This window comes from Felis catus, chromosome A1 (genome assembly GCF_018350175.1).
Source record: "Felis catus isolate Fca126 chromosome A1, F.catus_Fca126_mat1.0, whole genome shotgun sequence".
NCBI lineage: Eukaryota > Metazoa > Chordata > Mammalia > Carnivora > Felidae > Felis > Felis catus.
Window position 1 is genome coordinate 117848534 of NC_058368.1, and position 14231 is coordinate 117862764.

General features: G+C 45.4%; 1 long non-coding RNA gene across 1 annotated transcript; it reads left to right on the plus strand.

The window, feature by feature from the left end:
• The first annotated feature begins 1525 nt into the window (after positions 1–1525).
• LOC123384721 lies at positions 1526–9776 on the plus strand. The gene is made up of 3 exons (XR_006596197.1): positions 1526–1716; positions 2901–3063; positions 9324–9776. It is a non-coding gene; the product is annotated as an uncharacterized LOC123384721 (long non-coding RNA).
• Positions 9777–14231: the final 4455 nt, after the last annotated feature.

Sequence of the window (14231 nt, forward strand, 5' to 3'; positions counted from 1 at the left end):
GGGGTTATGGAAGACACGGCCTTGCCATGAGCAGAGTTTGGGTGGTAAAGGGTTCCAGTCGAGGATGAAAGAGGCCTCTAACTAAACTCCAGTTGTTCCTATTTCCAGCCTAACCCAATGTTCCTTCCTAAATTCTACTGCCTCTGGGGCATAAATTAAAGAGAGATTTGGAGTCTTATTGTCTGAAATTGTATGCATTTGACCTACATTGCTGTGTCTTTAATACAAGCAGCTAAAGAGTAATTCCTAACTTCCTGACTTCACTGTTTATACCCAAAATGTGCTAAGACCCTAAGTAACCTAGCACCCACACTTTTTTTGCCCCAGTAAAGTTGCACTTTATGTGCTAAACTTCCCAGTCTTGGACTTTCAGGAATTTTGTAATTTGGCAATCTCTCTAACCATCAAGCAAGACAAAGGATGGCAGCCTACTCATGCTTTGAAGGGGAAGGATTCCGGGAGTCTGCTCTCTTTCACTGGCCTGGAGACATCAGTGGGAAAGGACCAGCTGCTCCACAGATCTCTGTGACTAGACCCACCTGTAGCAGTAAAGTGACACTGGTCTACCCCACAGCTGATCTGCTATCTTGATCATTCCAGACACAGTGATTGCCTGCCTGTGGTGATTCCAGCTGTTAATATTTCAGTACCAATATGTGGGGAAAAGACATCTGCAAGCAAGAAAGAAAAGTCTGCTCTTGGATTGGGCTGGGCATTTAGCACTGTGACTGTCCTCATCCTTGTGGTTCAGCAGTAGCTGACCCTGGACACTTCTGTGGGAGCTGCAGTAGTTCTGGTCCCCCAAACAAAATTCCAGCTCCCTGGGGGTGCAATAGTCATCCTTTCCTGTCTGCCCCCCAAAATGGCAGGGCCTGACCAAGAACTCCCAGGTAGAGTACTTTTTAAAATGTCCCTCGCCAGCTTTCAACTTCATATTCCATTTTCCACCCCCACCCCTCCTCCCACCAGGAGCTTGTGGCTTGAGTTTACAGCAACACCAGGCACAAATGGAATGCTGCCAGTCGCAGGAGATTCCAAGGGAGATAAAAAGCACATCTTTGACCACTTCTTTACCAAACAGACCCGAGATGTGTAATTAAAGGCCCCGGGACTCTGCTGGAAATAGGTTTAAACTTGAGGTAATCCCTTCTGGCACTTCCTCTTCCTAATAACCATCAACAAAAATCAAACAAATCCACCTGGCTCCAGCCAGTAAGCCTGTAAACCAGCAAAGGTCACTGGAGGAGCGATAAGAGAAAAAAGCGGCCACAAACAGCGTTACTGGAAACACATGTCGGGACGTGTTAGAAAGTGACTCCTGCCAGGACCATCCTGGCCCCGAGACGAGCCTGTTCTGCTGTCGAGAAACACATTCCGCCCCCGAAAAGGAGCGCTGGTGGCACGCACACGCGCACGTCCACCCCCCGTGCACGCCCACCCCCCGTGCACGCCCACCCCCACGCGCGCACGCACGCACACACCCCCCGCGCACACACCCACACATCCCCCACGCACGCACGCACGCACGCAAGCGTGGGGAAAGACGAGCAGGGGAAGCCTAGTAGTGCCGCCTGCCTTCATTTCTACTAAGATGTGTGACTCAGCCAGAGAGAGACGAGAGAGGAGGCCGTTCTTAACGTTTACTTTCCTCCTCTTTCCAAATGTAATGCATGGCCGTTATTGAGGATACTGTTGATAAGAAAAACCGAGAACAAGGTACTGTATTTCCCCCTAATTCCACCACGCAGGGATTGCTCCTGCGAACATCTTGGTGCATCTTCTCCCAGTCTGTTTTTGGTGCATGCATGTGTATGTGGGTGTCAGATATAGAAACACATATGCATGGGAAAGGATTTTTTTTAAACTTTCAAACCGCATTTCACGGTGCAAACTATTTTTAGCCTGGTTTTTGTTTCAGTCTATCTTGAGCGTCTTTTTCATCGTCTCGTGTTACATCATTTTAAGTGGCTGAATCGTATTCCATCACCTGACAGCACCACACGTTAATCATCTCCTATTATTCGATGTTTGGGCTGTGTCCCAGTTCACGTCTCTCCCCTCCCCTCATAAAGCTGTGTTGTGGAAACATCCTGACTGTTGGTTCTGGAGTTGAAAGGGCGGGTGTGTCCGCTGGCTTGAGCGTGACTAGGTGAGCTCAGCAGCACCTACCTCCGCTTTGGGGTAGGGGGTTTGGGGGGAGGTGGAGAGGGCAAGTCCTGGTAGCATCCTTGTCAGCATGATTTTATATGAATTTGTCACAACAGGAAGTAGGACGAAGGGGCTTGCCTTGAGTATCTTGGGGTAGTGTGCAGTTTCAGATGTGTGCTATTTTGAATATCTTGAGTGAGTGTAAATACGGAACCTTCAATCAAAAACTTGAGTACACGTTCTAAGAAGTTGGAGTACAGCTTGAAAAACACCCCAGGATAGGATTCCAGTTTTGTGCTTTTCAAAAAATTTTCAGCCTTCGAATTCCGCCTGTGATGCTAGTCATTTTGTTCCGATTGACCAACATGAAAAAAAAAGGCTTTGGAAGGCATAATGTACTTGGCAGTATGTGCATGTTGTAGGATATAAAAACTGTGTCAATGAATAGCACACAGTGAAGAAAACTGTGGAGTCATTACAGTCACGTTGAAGCCTGGAAATCACGCATTTTCAGTGCCATCTTTGGGAAAGAGGGAGGAAAACGTGGCACTGAGCAGCCTGCCCATATTGAAAAAAAATTCCAGCCCACGGAGACACAGCCATTGGGGTGGATATTTCCTTGGGAGCAGCTGCTATTGCTATGGCTCCATTTGGCCCACCCACCTACCAGGGACACTTAGGGAAACCCATGTCCTTGGGACCTGAATACCAAGAAAGTGACCCAACTTTGTGTCACACTCTTGTCTTTCCAGAGCCCAGAGGACTTGCTGAGGGAGCAGGCTTGACCCAGGAGGTAGTCTTAGAAGCACCGTTATGCGCACAAAGCTTTATCCTGATTTGGGGAGCCGCCTAGTGCTATCGTCCCCTTGCTCAGGTCTAAGGGCTGGACTGTAAGTAGTGGATCCCTTCTGCCTGGTGAGTCCCCATCACCTAAGAGGAAAATTGGTTGGCTAGAAGCCAGGGGCCGGGGTAAATAGCGACTGGCCTTGATAAGGTACCCACCTGCCTAAGGATAGAGCAGCTAGGCAGGCCACGAGCTGGAGGTGGCCTTCGGTTAGAGCAGGTTCCAGCGAGCCCTAGCGTCTGTGTGCATGGCTCTGTCAGGGGTAATAGTATCCCCTCCCACAGCTGGGCAGAATTTGGAGGGAACCCAGGCCACCTGGAGGGATTCCACAATGATTGGGGTACAGGGAGGAAAGGGTAGGTCTGTGCAGATAAGGTGGCGATTGGGGTGATTCCCTCTGCATACCTAGTCACTCTCTTTCCCATCTGCTTTTCGTATCGCCCACACCCTCTGTGTGCTGGGCAGCACGGTAGGTGTTTAGTGTATAAAAACAAGATGTTGAGCTTCAGGAGCCTGTAGTCACTAAACTGCAGAGGTAGAGAACCCTCTTTAAATTTTTTTTTTAAATGTTTATTTTTGAGAGAGAGAGCACAAGCGGGGGAGGGACAGAGAGAGAGGGAGACAGAGGATCTGGAGAGGGCTTTTTGCTGACAGCAGAGAGCCCATTGTGGGGCTTGAAGTCACAAACCGTGAGTTCATGACCCGAGCTGGTGGGACGCTTAACTGACTGAGTCACCCAGGTACCCCTATAGAGAACCCTCTTAAAATATGTTATCACAGTGCAGTGTGAATACAGTAGCAGGAGGAAGCTCATGCAAAACATAGTGTCGGTGCAGGTGCCATACTGTGTAATATGTTATTTCTTCTACTTATGATTCTTAGTGTTGCCTTCACAAATGGATTGTAAGTGCTTTTAGGCTAGAGACCAGGTTTCTTCCTGTGACCCTTGCGTGAGCCTCGCTCAGTTCAGAGTTCATGGTTAAGTAGTGGTCAGTGCCTTTAAATTGATCAACCAGTCTTGAACCCTGTGACAAGAATGCGGGTGGGGCTGAGAGGTTTGGATATTATAGCTCCACCCTCTTCTGGGGGGAGGAGGCAGAAAAGCTTGGGGCTGGGGGAGAGAGTTGTTAACTCAGGCTCTGATTTCTGAAATGCCTGTTAAGGGGCGCTTGGGTGGCTCAGTCAGTTAAATGTCTGATTTTGGCTCAGGTCATAATCTCACGGTCTGTGGGTTCGAGCCCCGTATCGGGTTCTGTGCTGACAGCTCAGAGCCTGGAGTCTGCTTTGGATTCTGTGTCTCCCTCTCTCTATGCCCTCCCTGCTCATGCTCTGTTTCTCTCTCTCTGAAAAATAAATAAACATTAAAAAAAAAAAAATAAAATGAGCAAGTTACTTAACCTCTGTGAGGTTGTTTCCCCTCCCTGTAAGAGTTAATGATGATGCTGACCTCACAATATCTGGGGAGCTGCTTTAGAATCCTGCCTGCCCTTCTTAGGACTCCAGCTTTTCTGATTCCCTTTGTCTTCTTTCATCAGGCACAGCTCTTTCTAGAACCAGTCTTCTCCATTCTGTTCTGAACCGGACTCTGTGGAGGTCCAGAAAGGCATTAGTCTTTCAGGTTCACTTTTTTTTTTTTAATTTTTTTATCGTTTATTCATTTTTGAAAGACAGAGACAGAGTGTGAGTGGGTGAGGGGCAGAGAGAGAGGGAGACACAGACTTTGAAGGAGTCTCCAGACTCTGAGCCGTCAGCACAGACAGAACCTGATGCGGGGCTCGAACTCACAAATTGTGAGATCGTGACCTGAGCCGAAGTTGGATGCTTAACCGACTGAGCCACCCAGGTGCCCCCTTCAGGTTCGCTTTTAAGGAAAAAAGGAGGAGTTTTTAAAAAGTGCTTTGGTCTCCTACAGGCTTTTTGAAAGACTTAGTGTATAACTAAGAATAAAGGAAAGACCAAGTGACTTTGTGCCACAGAGGGCTATGTAGTCTTTTTAAAAAAGTATTTATTATGAAAAGTTTGTTATGAAAAGGTGGAAAGAATAGAAGTAGTAGAATGAACACCCAGCATCAAAACTTTTTGATTGTGATAGAGTACATAGGACATAAAATTGGTAAAATTTGACCATTTCTTTTAATGTTTGTTTATTTTTGTGAGAGAGAGCATGAGCGGGAGAGGGGCAGAGAGAGAGGGAGACACAGAATCCGAAACAGGCTCCAGGCTCTGAGCTGTCAGCACAGAGCCTGACGTGGGGCTCATACCCACGAATGATGAGATCATGACCTGAGCCCAAGTCAGATGCTTAACCGACTGAGCCACCCAGGCGCCCCTTAACCATTTTAAGTATACAGTTCAGTGGCATCAGGTACATTCCCAGTGTTGTGTAACCATCAGCACCCTCCACCCCCAGAGCATATTCTTCATCCCATACCGTAACCCAGTGTTCATTATACACTAACTCCCCATTTTCCCCTCCCCCCAGCCCTGGTAACCACCCTTCTAGGTTCTGTCATTATGAACTCAGATGTTCTATGTACCTTATATAAGTTTACCACCTAAATTACCAGTCATTAATACTTGGTTATATTTGCCAGATTTTTTTTTTTAACTGGTACATCTTAAAGTATATTAAGGGGTGCCTGGGTGGCTCAGTTGGTTAAGCGTCCAACTTCGGCTCAGGTCATGATCTTGCGGTTTGTGAGTTCGAGCCCCGCGTCCGGCTCTGTGCTGACAGCTCAGAGCCTGGAGCTTGCTTCGGATTCTGTGTCTCCTATCTCTGCCCCTCCCCCACTTGTGCTCTCTGTCAAAAATAAATAAACATAAAATAAAAAAAATTTTAAAGTATATTAAAAACATCATGACATTTCCCTAAATGTTTCCATATACATCTCTAAGAATTCAGAATATATTCCTAAATAACCTCAACACTGTATATCACAGCTATAAAATTTGCATTAATTCCTTAATATCATCTAATACCAATCCATATTCAAATGTCCCTAGTTGTCCTAACAATATCTCTCACAGCTGGCTTATTCACAGCAGCACCACATACTGTATCTGTTTGTTAAGGCTTTTAAGACATTTTTATTCTAGAACTTTCCTTCTCACTTCTTCTCACCCTTATAACATGGGCTTGTTGAAGAAACCAGGCAGCTTGTCTGTAAACCCACCTTCTGGGCTGGTCTGATTGTTGACTTGTGTTGTTTCAAGTCGCTCCCCATCAGCTACATTTCCCATCAGTGGAGGTTAAACTTAGGAATTGATTAGATTCTCCTGTGGCCACACTGCACCCCTTTTATTGCCCCAAACCAAGGGGTTCATCTTGTCTGGTAGTCCCACTTTGGGTCCCTCTAATGCTTGGGGCAGAGCTTGATCTGGGGGTAACAGGCTCCTACCTGATCCTGCCAGTGTCAAGTAACACTTTCCTTTTCTATGCTCTTGCAAGGGAACAATTCATGGGGTAGTATTTTGGTGCCATGTTGAATATCCAGTTCCCCTCAAACCAGTGCATCCACTGATGTTCCCTGCAAAGAGATGATTTTCTAATTTTTGTTCCTTCTACATTTATTATCTAGAATTTGTAAAGAGTTCTCCCTCCTTGCCTGGGACTGATTCCCTGAAACTCAGTTCCTCCTGGAAAGGTGGGATAATGCAAAATTCTGTGCTTTTCTTTACTCATTTCAGAGTGAGGAATTGAAATTGTTTCATCTTCAGGAGACTGAAGCATGAATGTGACTGATGGTTGGGGGTTTCTTTTCCTTTGTTTCCTGTGCTTTTTCTTGTGATCCCTCAAGATCACAAGATTTTCTTATTTCCTATTTTCTTCAGAAATAGGCCGGAAGCACCATGTGTGGGGCCGTGAGGTCTTCCTCAGCAGTGGAGCCCTCTACTTGGAATTTTTCTCATTCCAGGAGAGTTCCCTGGGTGAGGTGGAGGGAGGGGGAGCTGTGGAGAGAGCAGTAAGCCTTATTTCCAGATCCTGTGTTTGTTCCATTTTTGGAATGAGCTGGGAGGGCCTTTGGAGGGAAGAGTGTCATTATTTCTCATGAGTTCTTCCTCCTGGCTCTGTGCTTGGGGGAGATCATAGATTTCACCAGCCTCTTCCTGAATGTTTGAGTATTTCTACTACTTATTTTTGCCCTGCTCCATATGGTTAACAATGGGCTAAATGGTAAATGTCATTTACCTAATATTTATGGAGCATCGTCCGTGGGTTTCATCCTTGGGCTAACTCCAGAGGAGATGCCCCTTAAGAAACTCGCTGTTTAGTTTGGGAGGGGGAGAAGCGTTCACACATAGGAAGTGGAGTAGAGAACAGTGATAGCCCAAATAGACTTATAAACTCTAGTAGATTGTCTGGCCTGGTAGGAATCATTTACTGACCACTTATTCTGTATTAGGTACTTGGCTTTAAAATCTCTGGAAAATAGATATTATCATTCTGTATTTCAGACAAGGAAATTAGAGCCCAGAGAGTTCACATGACTTAGCCAGGACTGCACAGCTCTTTAATCCAGGGGCTCAGCTCCGTGTGTCTCAAAGCTTGTACTCCATTCACCACACCGTGGTGTTCTGTTACCAGTTGTTAAGAGACACAGGAATTTAGAGAAGATAGGAGACTGACTATAGTCATTATTCACAAGGTATTTGTTACTTTGGAATTTTTAATTCTTCCCCTTTACATATAATTGTCAATAATGTACTAGCAACGTATTAAATATATTATGGTGGTAACAAAAGTCTTCATAGGAAAAAATATGCCCATAATCTCTTTAACCACTTTAAAGTATTTTCAGTTTCAAAAATGTCTTCCTATCTAGTCTTTGCTTATGGGTGTTGGTAGTCCTACATACTGTTAATCACAAAGCACATTTTTCATGTTTTCTTGCTTGGCTTTATGCATGTTATAAACACCTTTATGAAGTCTTTACACTTACAATTTTAAAGACTAGATAATATTCCATTGCGGAAATAAGAAGAAAGCATAATTTAACTAATATCTTTGGGTTTCATCTGGGCAGTTTCTAATTTTTGTTATCTAAAAAAGCTTAAGTGAGATTTTCAGTGCCATTTTCTTTGTATCCTCTTGTGACTTCCTCCTTAGGAAAATTCCCAGCAGTTGCTTACCTCGTTCAAAGATTTGAACTTTTTTTTTTTTTTTTTTTTTTTTTGTGCATTTGACACAGTTTACTTAACAGCTCTCTGGAAGGTCCATACACCATTCATTGCTACCAATGGTGGAAGAGGTGGCAATTTTTCCAAACCTTGCCAGCATTGGGTGGTCTCTCGGCTTGTGTTTTACTCTCTGCTGACCTACAAGGCATAACATGGTTCTGTAGAGTTGTTAATGTCTATACCTTAGATTGTTGGGTAGCTTGAATATTTCTCCACCCTTTGTCTACTTTTTGTGCTTATTCTATATGAATTGTCTATTCTTAAGCTTTGCTTGTGACTTCTTGGAGTCTTTGTAATAGTTTTATGTTTTATAGGAGATATTTTATATATATGAGTCAGGACTTGACAGAAAATAGATGGCACACTCGGCTGGATCGTTCGCAGAGAGTTTAATACAAGGAATTTCTTAACGGTGCAGGCAGGGTTGGGGAACTCACAAGGATAGAGCAGCCCTCTGGCTGAGCATCAGCCTGCCCTGACCACTCTCATGACTCAAGAAGCAAAGAAGGAGGGGCACCTGGGCGGCTCAGTCAGTTGAGCATCCAACTTTGACTCAGTCCATGATCTCAGTTTGTGAGTTCAAGACCCGCCTCAGATTCGCTGCTGTCAGCACAGAGCCTGCTTTGGATCCTTTGACCCCCTTCTCTCTTTCCCTCCCCCACTCATGTTCTCTCTCTCTCTCTCTCTCAAAAGTAAATAAACATTAAAAAAAAAAAAAGGGCAAAGAAGGAGCAGGTACCAAGATCTGATAAGGGATGGTATATGGGGGAGCTCCCTGACAGGAGCAGTGGCTTTGAGGGAAGGGCCTGGCCAGCCCAAGATGACTCTTCAGGGAAGGGGTCAGGAGAAAAAATACTTCCCACCCACCACTCTATCCCTCCTCTCGCTTGCTGGGGCTCTGGGGTCAGATCACTGGCTCCCTTACAACTGTGTTTCCCAAATGGTGAAGTGATTTTAGGAGATAGAGTAAAACCTTGGATTGCGAGTAACTTGTTCTGCGAGTGTTCTGCAAGATGAGCAAACATTTCTAATAAATTTTAACTTGATAAACGAGTGACGTCTTGCAATATGAGTAGTATGTGATGCTTAACATCCCATGATCACAACTGAGCCAGTGGTTCTTCTGTCTCTCTGTCTCTCTCTCTCTCTGCAGGATTGTGGGTGATTGTCTCCTATGCTCAGATGTTTGGTCTCAGGCCGTGGCTTTTGGCAGAAATCAGTGATTTTTCAGAACGTTGGAAGGTGCCCACAATTGGCACTAGTGTATCCTTTCTTACTTCAGAGTACCTATGGACAGTCCTTTGCTTTTCCATACAAGAGGAAGCTTAGGAATGCTTCGCTTCATTCCAGGTCAGGCTGCCTGCAGATATAGACCCTTTCTTCTGCCTTATTGCCAGTTACATTACATACAGCATATGACGAGAGTTTATCGATACTGGACGGCGGTCAACATCCGTGAGAGCGAATACAGTGGTCCCCATGCAGAAAAAGCCTCTACTGAGTCAATAGACAGCAGTGATTCCGTTAGTGATAGTGAAAGTTGTCCTACACAATAACCCTCCAATTTCGTCTCTGTCACACCAGCCACGAAAGTTTTCAAAGGTAAATGCAGTTTGATTTATTTTTCTTTATATTTTGTATTTTCTTTATTATTTTGTATTATACTACAGTATTGTTATCATTTTTATATGAATATTTTGGGGTTGTGGAATGAATCATCTGAGTTTCCGTTATTTCTTATGGGGAAATGCGCTTTGATACACAAGTGCTTTGGATTACAAGAAGTTTCCAGAACAAATTATGCTTGCAAACCAAGGTTTTACTTATATAGATAAAGGTTTTTTAAAGTTTAAAAGTCATGTATTAAAACACACACAGGTTAAATGTTTTTATCTTATTTATGTAATAACATATTGGTAAAATCCATTATTTTATAGTGTTTGTTTTTAGTAAAGGCTAAACTATATATTTAAGTTTAAAAATGGACTTAATTTGGTGGAGTATGTGGGATAAAGGAGTACAGGTGGTGTGTGTGCAAGGCAAAGCTGACTGAAGTTTGGAGAAACCTGCTTGCCTACAGGGACTCCCCACAGCATCTGATCCTTTGATCTCTGATCTCTCCCTCTGTCTGTCACACACACACACACACACACACACACACACACACACACACACACACTTATCTGAAATAACTGTCCTGGGAGATCAAGGGTTCTTGATCACCAAGAATCTCTTGTCCCTCATGTCCCACGGTTACAGAGGGGTTGCAGAAATACGACAGAAGTTTGTTGTGAGGCCCCATCCCAGATTCCCCCTCACCTAACTAATGGGAGAGCCAGAAGGGGAGCCTTGCATCTGCTTAGGCTCATCAAGTAATGGAGCAAGTGCTGGTGGGCAGCCCCTGTGTCCCCATGCCTGGAAGCCGAACCCTGGGCTGAAGTGTGCTCCCACAGCAGGACCAGTGCGAAGGAAGAAAGGGGATCCCAGAGTCTGGGTTCACATTCTGGGCTGGGGGAAGGACATTAAGCACCACCTCCTTACTACAATGGCTCCACCTTCCTGGGGCATGGAGGGGCACCCTAATGGGGCTCTAGCTGGTGTTCATTAGCTAGACTCCTTCCCCTTCCCACCTGGGAAAGTTCATTAAAAGCCCTGCCTGCCCCCAGCCCTTCCCCTCCCCCTCAGAAGGGGTGTACTTCTGGCAGCCATTCAGTAGAACAGTGCATTTGGTGTTATCTCATCCTGTCCTCTGGGAGCGTCTGCTGTACGCCGAGGAGGCCCCAGGCATGTCCCTCTGTGCCTAGCATCTACAGGAGAAACCAGAAGACATTAGGCAAAAGATAGATTACATTATGATTTATTATGTATCTTACTATGTACTCAGAGAAGTGGTTTGCTAAAATCTCTTTGAGAAGTGACTGTTGCTTTTGGAAAAGTTTGAACAGTGATTTCAGGTTTGAAGTTTTGCAAACTTGAACTCTGGAAAGTGTTCCCCGTCCTCAGCCCTGTAGGTTGAAAGATGAAGCACCCCTGCTTGCCTGGGGTAGACCCAGTTTATGTCTGTTTGACCCTTTTTCATTTTAAAAAGCGTCCAGTTGGCTTGGACAATAAATTTAGGGCCCCCTGAACCACAGGTGTATATAACAGTCTCTAGAAAGAGCATCTAATTAGGGGTCTGAAAGAGCTTTCAGAAGTCTCTTAATTCATTCTCCTGCTGGAAAGCAATAAGCAGAGCTCCCCACCTTTCCCCCTGCCCCTCCAGGAAGATCCCCTTGCCTCCCTCACAGGTCCTGTGTCCAGCTATTTACAGGTGTTTCAATGGGAAGATGTTCTTCACCTTCCTCCCCTTCTCTCTGCTCAGAATTACCTGATAAGAGATCAGAAAATCCAGGATTCTTAAGGGAATGGCCTTTTGTTCAGACTGGGAGAAAGCCCTTGGGCTTGAAGACAAGCCCAGTAGGTAACTTGTTCCCTTGGTTTCCTTGTGAAAAAAGGAATGGGATCTGGAGAACCTACAGAGAGAAGGAAGCCCACAGAAGTGGCAGAGCTGGGTGGTGACCACCCAGGGTCCAGATGACGTTTAACCATCTGAGCTTGACTGGCACCTTACACACCACAAGGCCCGCTGGCTCATGCTGTGCCTGGACCCTGCCCGGGCTGTTTGGGGAGTCTCAGTCTAACTCTTGTCTTCTTTCTGCCTCATCCCCACCCTGTTGGTCAGCTGCTTCCTACTGAGCAGACAGGGGACCAGAATGGACATGTCCCTGGGTTGAGGGTTTACTTCTCTGTTTTGTTAGTTGGGGAACGATGGGCTTAATTTTACCTAATTATGGGACATTTGTTGTGTTCTTGCTGTGTGGCAGGCAGGTGTCCATGCTTGGTGCTGGAGGTACCGTGGCCCTGCATCCTGACCTGCCCCAAACGTGCAGTGGGTTTGTAGCATGGTGTTCTGTCTGATCTGAGGGCGCAGAGAAAGGAGCCATTGTTCTGCCTTGGCTGTGGGATCTGGTGGGGGAGGCTTCAGAAAGGAAGAGCATTTGAGCATAGTCTTAGAGGATGAGAAGGGCCTCTACATGGTGGGTGAAACAGGAAGGGCTTTCTAGGCCAAGGAAAATGCTTGAACAGATGTCAGAGTGTTTGAGGAATGGGCAGAATTGGGTGGGATAGAGAGCTGGTGGACTTTGTAGAGTCAGTGCAGAGGTGGGCAAAGAAAGCCTTCTAGAGTCTCATAGACTGGCTGTGTGGCTGTGGGCAAGTGAGTGCACTTCCCTCAGCCATAGTTTCTTTATCTGGAGAGTGGGAATAATATAACCCACTTCATAGGCTTGTTGTGAGAATTGAAGGGTATATTGAATATAAACCATTCACCACGGAGTCTGGCACATAAATGCTCACATAATGTAAAGTATTGGCACTGCTCTACTACTAATAAAAGTGGATTGTTCTTTTCTAAAACATATGGCATGAATCGCTGGAGTGAGTCAGCAATGCTGCAATCCCAAAGCAGGTCTGAACCTGTGATCTCATTTAGGAGGAAACTGTCTGGAACAGGATGCTAAGAGAAGAAAATTCACGTGGCTGCCTTGCTCAAGACTCTGTTGCCATCTTTCTCTGACAGTTGCATTGGGCCAGCAGTGTGGCTCTTGACATCGGCTAATGCATTGAATTACTTTTTATTTCGCAAATGTGTATTGTGAACCTGCCATGCGTCAGGTCTTGGATCCAAAGTCTTAGTAAGAATAGTGGCTAATGGTGATGGGGAGGTAGAGAGTGGGGAGAAAACAAGTCAGTTCTTTCCAAAACTAACTTTATAAATTCACAAAAGTATTTGGAGGCCATAATTTAACTGCTTGTTGTTACCCTCTATTTGGAAACTTGGTAAGGTATGGGGGACGATTTCTTTCTTTTTATCTCTTTCATTAGAGTGTGAGTGACTCAAGAGTAGCCACTGTAGGGACCAGGTCACATTTATCCATTTGGCCACTCAACAGATAGTTATTGAGCACCTACTATGCACCTAGCACTGTTCTCCGAGCTAGCATTAGCTGTTTAAGTGGTCTTGGAGATCTGAAGAGCTCTTTCCTGATTATGATTACCTTCAAGTGATATTTTTTTGCGTTAGAAAGAACCAGCCTCGAATTTTCCTGCTCACAAAGACTTGGAAAGAGAAAGTAGAAAACCGTGGACCTGTATTGTCCTTGCTGAAATCAAATGCTCCTTAGGGCAGTGATGGGAAGGGATATCCCCTCACTACCCCATGCTGTTCCCTTAAGGACAGCCTCCTGGACTCTCCCATTCAGTGCGTCAGTGCAGGTGATGGGTTGGGGGTGGGGGGTTTCAAACTGTTTATGAAATGAGTAACTCCTTACTCCCCGCTGCTGCCACCTCCACACTTTAAAATTAGCCTCTGCAGAATGAAGCTTATCCCCTTGTATGTTATTGGAGGAAATGGCTGCCTCAGACAGGTTACGGAGACTAAAGAATGATAAAACTAATTGAACAGTAGCAGTCACCATCATTTTTGAGTACTTATAATGTTCCAGGCAAAGTAGCGCTTTTCATACATTATCTCATTTTTTTTTTTTTTACATTTATTTATTTTTGAGACAGAGAGAGACAGAGCATGAACGGGGGAGGGGCAGAGAGAGAGGGAGACACAGAATCGGAAACAGGCTCCAGGCTCTGAGCCATCAGCCCAGAGCCTGACGCGGGGCTCGAACTCACGGACCTCGAGATCATGACCTGAGCTGAAGTCGGACGCTCAACCGACTGAGCCACCCAGGCGCCCCCATACATTATCTCATTTAATCCTCGCTACCACTCTGTCAAGTTCATACTATCTTCTGCATTTCTCAGACAAGGAAAATTAAAACCAAGGGAACCGGTGAGACCAGTCCATGGTCACACAGCTGATAAATAGAAGAGCTAGGAGTTGACTCCTTTCTCTCAGGCTTCAAGTGCCTTCACCCATACACTGGTGGAGGGGTCGACTGGCTTTTCCCCTTGACCTCCATCCACCTCTTCCTTTTCCTGCCCCTCTTCTCTCCTTCCTTCCCTCTCC